Genomic DNA, 14,165 nt, shown 5'->3' on the forward strand with positions numbered 1-14,165 from the left:
GCCTCATTGTGCTTCATGCATGTGTTTCCCGAACCTCTGCCATGTATTTAAGTTCAAACTGTGCCTAATGGTTTCTCTCTCTGCATTTGAAAATGGAAAAGTCTGAGTGGTTGTGGGATGAAATCAGGAGTGACAACGATGTGAGACAGATTTTATTTCTTCTTTAGGGGAGAATATTCATAATTGAAATAAAGTTGGTGTTACCTGTTAATCAGTGGGATGAGAGGACAGATATGGAACACCCCCCCCCCCCTCCACTACCACGCACACACACACACACACACGCACACACACACACAGGAGGAGAGCAAGTCTTTGGAGATTATTTCCCCAGTAGATGTCAGTAAAACATTCCCATCCTCTGTTTATTTTCCATAACGTTCTTGGCTCTACGGCAGGGTGAAAGAGAAAAAGTAAATACTAAACAATGTCAGATCTCACTAAGCCTTTTAATACCAGGGACGCTTTTTCCAAATGCAACCTTGTCATAAATCAGACGGGAGCTCTCCTTTTTCAAACAAGACTTACGCGGGTAAATCTCAAGAGGTGCCAGTCAGTTATGATAAAAGGAGTCACTGGGCTTCAGCAGCTGTCATCGCAGGCAGGACGGAGAGCAGCTCGGCCCACGCAGCTCCAACGTGACGAAGAGCAGGTCCTGCTGGGCCGTGAGTCCAGACGATCAACAGGCTCCCGGCGGGGCCCGTGTTCATGTGCACAAAACAACAATAAGAAGAAGAATAAGACTAAGAGGGAACAAACCATGGGATGCAATGCATACGTTTGTCTAATTTTAAAATTAGTCTCAAGAAACGCGTCAAATTAAGTGGAACTGTTTCCTGCTGCCAGATACTCAGATTCATTTCATTTCATCATTTTCAATGGCGCGATTCCCCCTCCGCTGAGCTGCACATATTACGCTTAAAAGGCCTGAGTTTGGCGCGTTTGCAGCGTGCTTTGGGTGACAGGAGAGGCTCGTGTTGCAAAGGGCAGCGATAAAACTGCACAAATCCACTCTTTCAGAGGTGAAAGCTGCGTACAGCGTGAGCACCTTTTGCCTTTTTTTCCGTGTCCTCTCCAAATCTGCGCTCTCCTCGGTGCTGAAACAGTCTGCGTAAAGCTGCTCGAACTTCTGCATTTCCTTTTCTGAATGGAAAGCTTCACTATCACCCCGACTTTCCCCAACCCGCAGGCAAAATCCTCCTCTTCTCTTAGCAAAAAGTACAACGAACATGTAGTTTAATCAATGAGAAAAGGCGCCAGTGCCAAGTTCTAATGAGCTAAATGATCAGATTTCGTTTGCAAATTGGTGGCACATATCTGATCCTGCTGCCGTGACGTTTAAATGGTGTATTTTCCAACAGTGTTTTACGGCTTTTGTATTTAAAATCACGTGTCGCGTGCTGCACTTGTGGTAAAAACGCTCAGTCTGGTTTCCCGAATCTGAAAGGCAAATAACGACCGTCATTATCGTCAAAGAATTGCCTGCCTACTTCTTATAGCGCTTTCTCTCTCCCACTCTCCCTCCCACACACACACACACACACACACACTCCCCCCCTCCTCCCCACTTTCTCCCGTGCAGCAGAGGCGCTTCTCGTCTCCAAAGCCTGTCTCCAGAAGCATGTCCTCAGACATGCAGCCACGGTGCGATGAAGCGGACCAAGAGACGCCACCAGCGTGACAGAATTAAAGCAGGTAAGCCTACACCTGAATAGTCTCTTCCCCGTGTGAACGGTACCCTGTTTTCTCTGATAAAACCCAAAGGAATCGATATTTCTCAGACAGATTTCCTGACTCTGTCAGACGCTTGGTTTCGCAGCTTTCATTAAGCTGTTTTGCTCAAGGACACTCCGACAGGGCAGACTCGGAATCGAACCTAAGACTTTCCAGGTACGGGACAGCCTGTGTTGCTCACACATGTCGACACCTCTCATCACGATCCTTCAGCGCGTAAAAAACCCACATGTGGAACTCGACCATTCCAGTTACATCCTGCGGGTGCTTTCAAAGTTGTTTTTGTCGGACAAAGTGACAAAGGCGTGGAACTTTATCTTCAGACAGATTTAACTCCACAGAGCAGCCTGGTTGTGTGTCACTGATGTAACAGATGTAATTGGCTGAAATTTCGCGTATCAAACAGGCCTGCCAATATCTGCTGCTGGGGAAGCTTTTCATCACCAGCACAAGGACACCGAAATGCTTTGTGCTCGGTCCACAGCTGCCTGTGCCATATGGCGCATGTTGGACGGAGGCAGGACAGCAGAACTTTGTAGTTAATAGTTTTCTGCATCCACAGCTGAAACTGTTCTAAGTATCAGATCATATTGTAGTGTCGTTAAATATCACAATCAGGTTTATTTTTCTGCCAAATACATCCAACCACACCGCACCTACAGCAGACTGCGCGCGTCTCATCAAATATCCGGTGCTGCAAACACGTTATGCCCTGATTTATCAGGATTTTCGTTCATTTATTTTTTCTTTAAGCGATTTTAGCGGTTTTGTTTAGATTATTTGTCTGAAGAAATGCCAAACGACTCAGCAGTAATGTGCGCTTGAGGCACCCTAATGCGTTTTGGACATAAAAAACGTCCTCAATGTCGTTTCACTTCTGCTTCTGTGCAAAACTGTTTTCTCCTCAATTCGCCTCTTCTCCATATTTGATTTGTGTTAAAAACCTTGATGTCGACTCATCCACACAGAGCAGAGACGCAGATCTGCGTGAGTCTCTGTTTGCCCTGGAGCAACCTGCTCTCTTGTCTCCTCAATTCGATCAGCCATTCGTGATTTCAGTGTGTTTGATCGCGACAGAGGGAAGAAGAATGTTGTTTTATGCTGCCACTCGGTTACCGTTTCCTCACATCGATTAAACAACCGATCCAGTACAGAGTGGCGATATTACATCCACGCACTGAGATATGCAAGCCTATTTAAGAGTGAGGGGTGATTTCGCGTCGCAGCCACAGCCTACGTGCGTAAAAGCGCAACGCGAGAAACTGAACAGACTCCAGACGGCGGGTTTGTGTCGGATTGTGTTGCTGTAGGTCTCAGAGTTGAGCTGTTTTACGCACAGAGTGGATCTCCCAAATCATGCTGTGAATGACGTGGAGAGCTGTCCATAAATCCACCGGGGGGACTCAGGACTCGATTTCCTTAAGGTAAAGCTGTGATTCAACAAGCTGATTTTCCTCTATACCTCTACATACGCTATTTTTTAGAATCAGAATAACATTTTAAGCTGTTTAGTCGCATCTGTGTGAATGAAGAGGGGTGCAAAGAAACGTAGATGCAGTGGGACGAGGTTTACTTGTGATGGATGGAGGCAGGTTCTAGTTTCGGGTCATTTGACTTCACACTGACATCAATAAGATGGCGAAAGTCAGCGTAAGTAGAGCTGGTAAAAGTAAAAATGGAAAAGTGATTCTCTGAGAAGGAACATCTGTTTCTCTGTTACCCCGAGGCTCAGACTCTGCTTCTAAATTTGAGGGGGGGGGGGGGGGCGATTCTTCGGTTATTTCTGCACTGGAAGAGAGAGAAACTGTGGTCCATATGAGCCTCTTTGTTGCTGTGAATTTGAGAAATTATGATATTCTGTTTGTGATTATTATTTGCTGAATTTAACATTTTACCAGGGGTTTTTGGGTCCCAGATTATACTGCAGATGCAGTTTTACCCGTGGCACCAACCTGTGCAGACATTTGATGCTCATTTGGCACTTTGTTGTGCAGTGCAGGAGTGAGTGCTGTGGGCTTGACCTTGATTAAGTCACTGGTGGTAATTGGTTTTGTTTGAAGAGATGGCAGGTAAACAAATGGACCATTGTCGCCTGAGCATCTGTTGTCGTCGCTGCCTGTTCGTGGGTGCGCAGACTGAAGCTGTTTTTGTTCATGCAGATTTCCATTATTGGATGAATTTGTTTTGGTGTCTCCAAAAAGACCAGACGATTTGCATTTTGCTTCTGTCTGGAATCCATTAGAAAAGTTTTCATCACTTCAGGTAAAAGCGCTGCTGTTTCTGACGGAGCTCTGCAGGAGAACAAGTGAAGCCTTAAGAGTCCACGTTTGTCTGCCCAATCAACATGTAGAAAAAACTCCCTATTTTTTATGGAAATTGTTGTTGAATACTTGATCATGACTGGGTTCCATCTGCTGAATGAATCAAAGGCGTTACATCAGAGCCCTTCATTTACCCGGACATAAAGTGTTTTGACAGCTTATTACCTTTCCATGGAAAAGACGATTTGTAGGGCCACAGAAAACCTTCTGATTTCATAAATCACTTGATACAATCGCCGATCATCCTGAAGCACAGCAGTAGTGAGGAACCTGATGTTTTGTACAGCTAAGAGCACAATAATAAGCATTTAACAACTGCATCTGCTTGCTAAATATTTCTATTTCATGATGGCATTCTGATCATGTTGTTTACTGTAGAAAATGAGATCATCTTGAACAAGCGGTAAAACAAGACAGCTTCTTCTAGTGCTGCCATGTTTGTAATTACTGAAACAATGGCTGTCTCACATCCTCTGTCACAACTCATATTATTATACATTTTAACGTCCTTATCCCCAGTTTCATTTGTGTTATCTTTAAAGACTGAAAATAAGCTCTTAAATTAGGCTGCATAATTCTGCGCTGTACCAATCTTACCAGTGTGTTGCGTCACTGATCTCCGCAGAAGTTTGCACAGGTTTCTCAGACTTGTTGCTTTCCATTTCCACTTATCATCCTGTTTGACGTCCTGATGCTGATGGATGAGGTTTGGATGCACCGTGACTGAACAGCTGTTTGATGGATTTTTCAGTTTCTGCCAGCCCACCAGGTTTACCAAGGTCAGATGTGTGGCTTCTTTTTTATTATGTCCTTCCCCAAATCTATATTACATTAGAGATGCAGATATTATAGACTGTGCATAATTATTACTGGAAGTGTCAATGTGCTCGACTGTGATAGCAAATAATGGCATGTATTGACTTGAACTGTATTGTGCTTGGCCAGCGATTCTGCGTATTGGCATGCTGGTTAATGCAGATGAGAGGAAAGTGACATATGTAGGGAGCAAAGTCGTTAAAATCTGTCATAAAATTTGCACGTCTTAACCACAGATTACCTCAGCTGTGTCTAAAAAAGTGATGCTCGTTTTCTTCTGTGGTGAAAACAACACACGAGCAGGACTGATCCTCAACTGAATGTTTTCTCTTTTCCTTCACACTGAAATTAAGATGTAAAACCAACACTTTGCTTCATTATAGCCAAATGTGCACACACACACACACACACACTCACACACACGATTTATATCATTCGTTCTCGGTGTCTGTCACACGGAGGACCAACAGAGGAGGGGCGACAGAAGGAGGAGGCTCATGGCCAACGCTCCTACCTACCATGAATGCAAGTTGCACACATGTTGGCAAATCTGTGTTTTTGGCAGGGTTGGAAACAGTGTAAGAGGCGAGGTTTGCTTTTGTAAAAAGTTAAATTTAGCCAGTGGGGCGTCTCATTCCATGGGCATAAGCTTCTCGGTTGTAGAGCGGCTGCACAGTGCACATTAGTGAATCTGTGTAGCTGGCGCACACAGAAAGGAATGTCTAATTATCACGCTTTCAACTGCACTAGGCTCCTCTATTTGCACTGAGCTCCTGCTCTAATCGCTTTCTTTTCCTGCCATCACGCGCTTATTTATTTAATTTTTACGCAATTAAAAATGTTATTTTTGCTCTGTGTGAATGAGGAAGTCCACGCAGCATCGGCCAGTTGGTGAAGGAAGATCTAATTGAGCAGGAGCAGAAGACTGGCTCCACTAACGTGTGGAAATTTTGTGGAAGAGATGAAAGGAGATTCTGTGAAGGATTTTTACGTAACAGAGACCATGAAGCGTGAAAGGGTGTATAAGTCTGAGTGGATGAAGGTTGTGCCTGTGTAAAGACTGATAGGATGAGGAAGTATTTGACTCATTTTATCTAAATATGCTTTCATAAGCTTAAATATCCACGTAGTAAACTGTATCCACATTCAGATCTTGCAGATTTCCACATGCTGAGACTGTGGCTGGTGGGACAAATGGCTGCTGTACCCTTTAGCTGTGCTCCCTATCAGATGCTGAGTGATTGCAGAGCTTTACAATATGAAGTGCCACTAAACCACCGCACGAAGTGGCATTGATTGGAAAGGGTGGGAGGAGGGAGATTCCTCCTTAAGGTCATTATCTAGCAGACCGAGAGAGTTGGACGAAACAAACCAGTGTAATTGCATTTGTAACAAAAGACTTGGAATCAATGGACTAAGCCCTACTTACAGCATTGTGTCCGCATATTCCATCAACATTCAAATGGATTCAGTGACCCTGTAATTGCTCATAAAGTCTGTTCTATAAAATGGGTTCAGCAGCTCCCTGAAGTCTGCAGTCTGTGTGGATCCAGCTCTCCTGTGATTCAGAATGCATGTGACAACCTGACTGCTGATCTACGTAGCACTCGTTGGAAGAGTCTGACATGTATGAGACATGAAAGCGATGTGTTTCACTCCAGTGTTTGCAGACATGACAGCAGTGTTGAGTTGTGATTTACTGTCAGCGTGTGGATCAAAAACTCCAGTAATACAGAGTGAGGAGAACATTTCATTTCCAAGCCTAGTTAAAGGTGGTAGTGACAGCAGTGTGATATGCCACTCGTTTAACCAGGACTCATGGTTATTTTAAAGCTGCATTAACTGATGTTTCGGCCACTTGGGGGCAGCAGAAACAAAAAATGTTGATCTCGTCAACATGAGCCACACATCCATGTCATACATCATCATGTCAACCGTGTTTAATGTAGAATCGTCGATTTTAGCATCTTTAAAGTCAGAATAATGAAAAAAAAAAAACAATGACAGAATGCAAAATCCCTCGTGTACTCATCCAAACTTCACACATTTTTCTTTTAACCTTTGGAACAACGTTCAAGCGACTGCACCTCTTTTACAAGCCAGTTCATATACAAATAAAGCGAAGAATAAAAATGTCTGGAGAACCTTGTAACCGTGTTCAGACATTTGTTCTTCACCTTTGTTGTAAGGACACTCTAATCCAAACACCACAGCTGGCCATGCACCCCAGTTTAAACATCTTCACACAAACTGTTTAGATTTCGCGAGTAGGGCCGGGACCCTTTTGTTAAAGACTATAAGCTTGTCAACATTCCAGACAATTGAGACTTCTGACTCCTGTTACCAGATGACAGATAATTGTCCTATGTATGCTAATAAAGAGCATCATTTGGAAGCTGTAACTGTTTAAACGTAGTTGAAACTGCACTTCACTTTAGCTCCATGAGTGGTTAGTGTGAGTTAATGTCATTACACTTCTGGCATGTGTATGGTTCAGCAGGAGTGACTTACAGCATTTACAAATCGTTTGTATAATGAAAACACAGGAGATCTAAATAAAATCCAGAAATAACTCCTCAGGTGGGCAAAGTGTTCCTGCTTTTTCAAAAAAGCAGGTCACCATGGCGATACTGAAGTGGAGGCAGTAAAGGAAAATTAAGATTTATTTAGATGCTTATAGCATTGAGTCCAGTCATTCCAAATGTTGTAAAAACATACTCGTCTTTATTATGCACACGACAGATGAGCTCTCAGTGCTAACAGACAACAGTACATAACCCTTTCACACTTCCATTGTTTGTCTCCATTTCATGCCAGCAAGACAGAACCACACATTTCAGCCATTGTGAAAGTCTGAACAGTAGTTCAGTTGTGACAGCAGTCGCAGCAGTTGTAGTGCCCCCCTCAAAATCTCTGGAGATCCCTTTGAATGTGCTCGGCTTCCAAAAGCCTCAGGTGTTCTTCAGTCTTGCCGCTCATCCAGCAGTAATGCAGAGCGGCCATTCCTTGCTCTTAATTACTCGAAGCCTCAGCACCAGATAATTCCAGCCGGCTACTTCAAGCTCTGGCTCTGCCATTATCGTTGGCTCCATAAAACATTCAGTGCGCCCCTCTGCTCTCATCAGACCTTGGCAGGGAGGGGTTATTGCAATTGCCAGCAGGCTTAATTTCATCATGATGGGCGACTGTAGGACACAAGATAAAGAAAAAAGAAAAAAGGCAGAATCAAGATTTCTGAACAGTTTGGTGAGAGTGTTTGGTAGTTGTGGACAAAAAAGCAAAGAAAAGGATCAGATGAGATTTTACGATGATGATTTTCCTCTCTAATTGTTGTGCTGAAACTTTAGCAGCTCAGGCTGGTGTCTCAAGTTCTTGTAAACGGCGCCAACGTGACAGGGTGCCTTAATATCTCACTGTGCTGCTGCAGATGCTGCTTGTGTGGTTGTTTTTGAAGTAGCCCTGTGTGACTTTTTCTTCTCATGGGCCAGGAGCACTAACAAGCAATTAGCCAACAGGAAGAACACTTGGTATTTCAGGGGACGAGATCCAAGCTTACAAAGTCTGAAACTGCTCTGTTTTTGACAGGAGATTTTGCTTGTTCCAGAAAGCAAAAGTCCCAGCAGATATAAAAATGGCTTAAAATCATTTAGACAAACAAGGCCGAGGGGGAAAATTTGACCATCTTTAAAAGGGAAGCAGAAAACGTCCAAACAGTAGACATGGACACACAAACACGACTTTGAATATCCCGTTTAGAGTTGTGTGGATTTACCTCAGAGTACACTACAGCATGTCATGCCTGAGAAGTAGCAAAGCATTACTCCATCTGCTTTTCGGTGCGCCTCACTGAGCTACTGGCAACTGACTTTTATTTGAATAGGCAATAAAAGTCAAACTATTCTCCTGAAGGTATTGCTGTCCTAATTACAGACCTGTCTGAAGCTGATAAAAAGGGGTAATGGCCAAATGGAGACACCATGTACTCAACACCAATAATGAATCACTGCCTTCACTCTGCTGTTCTGCATGGATGTAAGTTGTTGATCCGTCCTCCTCTTTGGTCCAAACCGTGATGCGTCTACACTTCCCTCCAGTGTACAAAAGTGAAGAACAAAATATCCCGGATTCAACTGCCACCATCTTGCGCTGATGACATCATTTGGAGCCACAGTGATCTGCCGGTGAGGCCACGATATAATTGTTTGAAAAAAAAAAGAAGAAAAATGGTTTGTAATTTCCCTTTTAAAAGCATACAAGATTTTCTCACGTTCATATTTGGCCTCCGGGCTGTGCTTGATTATCATCGACTCACTTTGCTAAGAAAAAAAAACACAAATGTTGTATTTTGAATCGCAATCATCAATCAGATTTCAGAAACTCATGAAGAAGATAAATTTGTACTTTATTGCTTTCTGTAATTACAAGTTTAATCATTATTCTCTGCTAGAAAAATGTGTCCCTGGGCTTTCCGAAGAATTTGAGAAACTTACATCTGTCCATGTGGACAGTGACAGGATATTCAATTCCTTTCCACTCCAACAAAAGGAAGTCTATTAAAAACCACAAGAACCTTGACTTTACTCAGTTTGGATCATCATAAATTTGGGAGAAACATTTGCTGAAATAGTTTAAAGGTTCAGACTGCACAAGTGTCAACAGAGAAAAGGTCTCCAGGTTGTCCAAACTAACATTTACACAACCCCAGCAAGAGAAAGAATTACAGCTGCCTCTGAGACAGATGACTTTGACACGAAGCTCGACACTGTGTACACACTCAACAGATCAGCGTGGGTCCTGACCCTGGATATTGTGGATCAGATCAAAAGGTAAACATTCTTCTCTCCACACCAGCACTAGCTGAGGCAGCAAAGCCGTGGTTGCTGCTACGAATCCCATTCTGTCCCAGCATTATTAAGTCCAGTGACAATCATTGTTTGCTATTGTTATTGGATTGTGTCTCAGCTCTCAGTTTATTCCGAAGCTTTTGCAAGTGAAGACCTGTTTTTTGCCTCAGGTATAACAGGCTCCATACTATGTTTTTTTATTTTCTTTTTCTAAATGCCCCGAGGCATTGCACACTGTAGTTTCCTTTTATACGGTCAGCCGGTTCAATTTACTGACTGCGTCTGCACTGTCTTTTTAAAAGTAAACGCGAGACGAAACCCAGATAATGGTAGTAAATACCACTGTCTCGTTTGATGGCATTTGGTGGACGTCTTTTTTCCCTCAAAAGACAACTGGCTTGTTTTTGTGGTGCCTTCAGGGACGGCAGAGGAAATCATTGGCGTATGCAGACGTACAGTATTATTTCAAGTTGCACAGGAAACGGGGTCACGAGATACTTCCGCAGGATAAACATGAGCGGGTTATTTAAGAGACAGAGCATAGCCTGAGATTACATGTACACTTGATAAGTACAGCGTGACCGAGTCATCTGGGACCTGGATGTCTCACTTCCTCCCCTAAGGCTTCACTATGAGAAGCCAGGAGACGTTGCACTTTATCCAGAGCTTTGTACAGATTCATGGTTTTGGTCTGACATTCTCCAAGAAGATCCCTGAAGGTCTGTGTAACTTGTTCCAGGTGAATGATTTGACATTTGAAAGAAATGCCAGCAAAAAGGAAAGTGGGCACTTCTAGGTTATCTGAGTTTGTGCATGCATGTGTGTTGTGGGAACTTGTAGGGCTTCCTCTTGGCATTCTGCAGCAGACACTTGGTGGAGTTCTGTACATTTCCCAAATATTTTTTTTTTTTAACCTTTCTGGCCTCCAGTTGAGCTGGCATAAGTCGTGTCGGGGAGTGAGGAGCGAGGAGCCCATCCGAAATGCTGTTATTTGAAATGACAGGAACAAGACTGCCGACAGAGTCCAGAGACTTCACTGTGTCAGTGGAACACAAACAGACTGTGGGATAAATTCACTGTGTGAGGCGCCGGCCGCCTCGATGTTCACACTCTCTGATGGCCTTTTTTTGACAGCCCTCTCACACAACAACAACGCAGTCATGGCAAGAAAGAATACATGTCTGAACATATGAAAAAACGTAAGGACACGGTGAAGTTGAAACTTTTCCAAGTTGTCATCCTACTTTACTGAGCAGGTGGACCAGCAGCTGAATTAGATCTCCAACTTCACATCGGTGAAAGTATTGTTACATGAAGGCATCAATACCACAGTGATGTCATGGCCCACCAACACACCTTGTGGTACACTTCAACATCACTGCAGTTCAGTCAGGAGACACTAATGATGAAGAAAAGTGAATGAGATAATTCAAATAAAATGGATTTGTTGTGAACAAAAGGAACAGACTCTGGGGTTTAGATCACCATGGAAACTTGAGGTGCTCCCATATAAAGGAGATTTACCCCAAAGCCTAGACCTCGGTGGTGGTGATGATGATGAGTGACACTGACTTCATGGAAGAGAAAGTTGTAACTACAGAGATGGCCAGACATCCATGGTAACAGTGGTGGAGAGGTGGAGGTGGGTTGGACATGTTTAAAATTTGACAGCTTGCAAGTGATTGGCTAAAGGAGAATGTGACAGGTTGCGATTGGAGGAAGAGGAGAATGAGTGACTTGAAGGGCATGCTCAAAGAGATGGTCTTCCTCACAGAACTTTAGACAAGCTTCACTGAGATGAGCAGTTCAGATCATCTAAGACAGAATTTACAGCTGGTGTTTAGATGCTTTTAAAAACTTTTTGAATAATAATCCTACACAGGCGGGTGCATATGCATACATTTGTCCAATGAAATGGGGCGACCAGCTAACCAGACTTCATTCCCACATTGATGGTAGTCCCAAGCGAAAAGACATCCTGAGTCAAAGGTGCATGTCAGTCGGCAAAACCTTGGACAGAACATTTACTAAGATATGCAGTTGTTGTCTAATCTCGGCCTCTTGGTTTGAGGACTCGGGAGTGAGCGGTGGCAAAGTCCTCTTCACCTTCAAACCCCAGTGATTCTCCTAGTGTGAGTTATGTCATATCCATCCATGGAACTTTAAATCAAATCTCTGAACAGACGAACCCCTCTTGACTTGGTACAGCAGCGGCTTATTCACTCAAACACAATCTTTAGGTGCCATTTCACTGCGTCTTTAACTGGACAGCCCGAAGGCTCAGACGGAGGACATTGCTATGCAGGTACATCTCCACAGCTGTCTCTACTTTGTGTGTCAATCAGGAGAGGAGCACAAGAGACAAGGTCATCCCGCTTCTTTCCAATTTTACACAGTTTTCCACAGTCCAATCAATACTCCCCAACATAACCAAATCAAAGAGGTCTCAATTCCCAGCCGCCTTAATAATTGGAAGCTGTTAGCATGGAGGACGAGACAGGAGTGTCAACTGACTCAGCTTCTTGCTTTTCATGGAATAAGAGTGAGGCTGATTCTCTTTGTGCTAAAAGGTAAAGTTCAAGTGTTGGATGTTTTTGGAGAAAACTGCACTTTCTCATTCTCCGCTTTGGTTGGTGACGGATTTTAACGTTCTTTAATTTTAATTAGGAAAATCATCAATCTTAAACCTTCACTGCTTGGAGACATTAGTGAGGCACATGAATTAATAAATCGTTAATTTTCACATTAGGCCAAATACACAGTGTATCTGTGTATGTAAAGTCATTGGGTAAACCCTAAAGTTAAAGTGTATGTAAAAGTTACTTGTGTATGTGAACTGACAAATGTGTGAGATTTCACTTTATTGTCAGTGACTAAGATCTAAGTATAAATATATTAGGTCTTGCTTTAACCGGGCACCTGTAGCAGCACTTTCTTTGACTTTTCATCACACTCTAAAGACCTTATTCGATCAGAAATGTTCCCGGTGTCTAGATGACTCTTCAAAGTGTGAGCGTCGATGATCAGAGGTACTTTGAAGATTCCTTTTTCTGATAATTTCTAAGACAACCTTTCACTTCTCAAAGTAATAATAACTTTTTAGGTCGTGAGATGACACAGCCTCCAGTGATCAAGGCTGAGTAACTTATTTCATTTTTGAAAACACATTTAATGGCTATCTCCCAGATCCTAATGAAACTCTTACTGTAATTAGTGCTTTATTAGAAGGAAATGTTCCAGAAAGGTCACCCGGTTTGCTTCGAACGCAGACGGTGACAATATTCTTTGCAAGAAGAACACAAAGTATGTTATGCTACAGGAGCGTAATCAGTGTCATTAAAGTGAAGTCCATTTTCAATTAGATGAAGGTAATTTCCAATAAAGACAGGAAATGAGGTCAAATAAAGGCAACAGTTTTTAGAATTACTCAAAAATATAAATGTTTGAGTGGTATTATAATAAAAAGGAGAAAAATATAGACTGTTAATATATACTAGTCCAGCTCTAAGTGCATCTCATTGTCTTTTTCTCTTTAACATTTCTCATTGTCAGATTTGCATTTGAAAAGGCAAAAAGTGCCGTAATTTAAAGGAGGAATAAAAGAGAGACGATAATGTGTCCTTCACTTTTCTTTCCAGTGCAGTACTTTAACACTTAAAGAACCTCATGACTTCTTTGTGTCTCAACTGAGTGAAACAAGAAAGTTTTAATGTCTTCAGACGAACCTCCTTATTAGGAAACACATTTCTTTTAGTAGATAAACGAACACAAACCTTCTGTCGACATGATGCTATCTTTAAATTACTCTTCTGCAAGAGTGATTGTGTTTTTCGCGTAATTATGGCCAAAATACCTCTGTTCAGAAGCCTGACTGAATCATCTTGTCCTTGGTTACTTGACCTTCTCCATGCTACAGAACTAGCAAAGAGAGCACAAACGTGACAGGAAGGATACGACACTTACAGTGCTTTAAACAGTGAAACAGTTTGACCAACAAACAGTCAGTACAGTACATCCCTTTCATGGCTGGACATGCTAATTGCTACATGTCATTAGGTGTCGGGGTCTACCCCCACGTCTAATTTGATGTTTTATGCTTCTCAGATCGAGAAATGCGCTCCTAGCGGAGAGGCGTCATCATACAAGTTAAATGATGATAATGATTCCTGCGGCCCAACAGATTCATTATGGCAACCATCTTGTCAGGTATCACATTCCTGGAATTAATCCAAAGGGAACTAAATCCCCATTTCTCCTCTTGGAGTTAATTGCAAATCACGGTGTCACTTTTCATGGTGCTGCAACAGTCCCTTGAGTGCACCTCGTCCAATTATCTGTTGGCTGGTGATTTATTTGGTCACTTCTTTCCTCCTTCCGTCCCCATGCTAGTATCCTTCATTCACACTCCCTCATTCCCTCTCCCCCACTTCATCATTCTGCTTATCCTACA

General features: G+C 42.8%; 1 protein-coding gene across 1 annotated transcript in view; it reads left to right on the forward strand.

The window, feature by feature from the left end:
• The first annotated feature begins 1,563 nt into the window (after positions 1–1,563).
• chrm2a (cholinergic receptor, muscarinic 2a) overlaps positions 1,564–14,165 on the forward strand; it is a 66,774-nt gene continuing 54,172 nt past the window's right edge. Inside the window, exon 1 of the mRNA XM_046379153.1 lies at positions 1,564–1,695. The gene's annotated coding sequence lies outside the window, so the exon portion shown is untranslated. The remainder of the gene's footprint in view (positions 1,696–14,165) is intronic.

Source organism: Scatophagus argus, chromosome 22 (genome assembly GCF_020382885.2).
Source record: "Scatophagus argus isolate fScaArg1 chromosome 22, fScaArg1.pri, whole genome shotgun sequence".
Lineage (NCBI taxonomy): Eukaryota > Metazoa > Chordata > Actinopteri > Scatophagidae > Scatophagus > Scatophagus argus.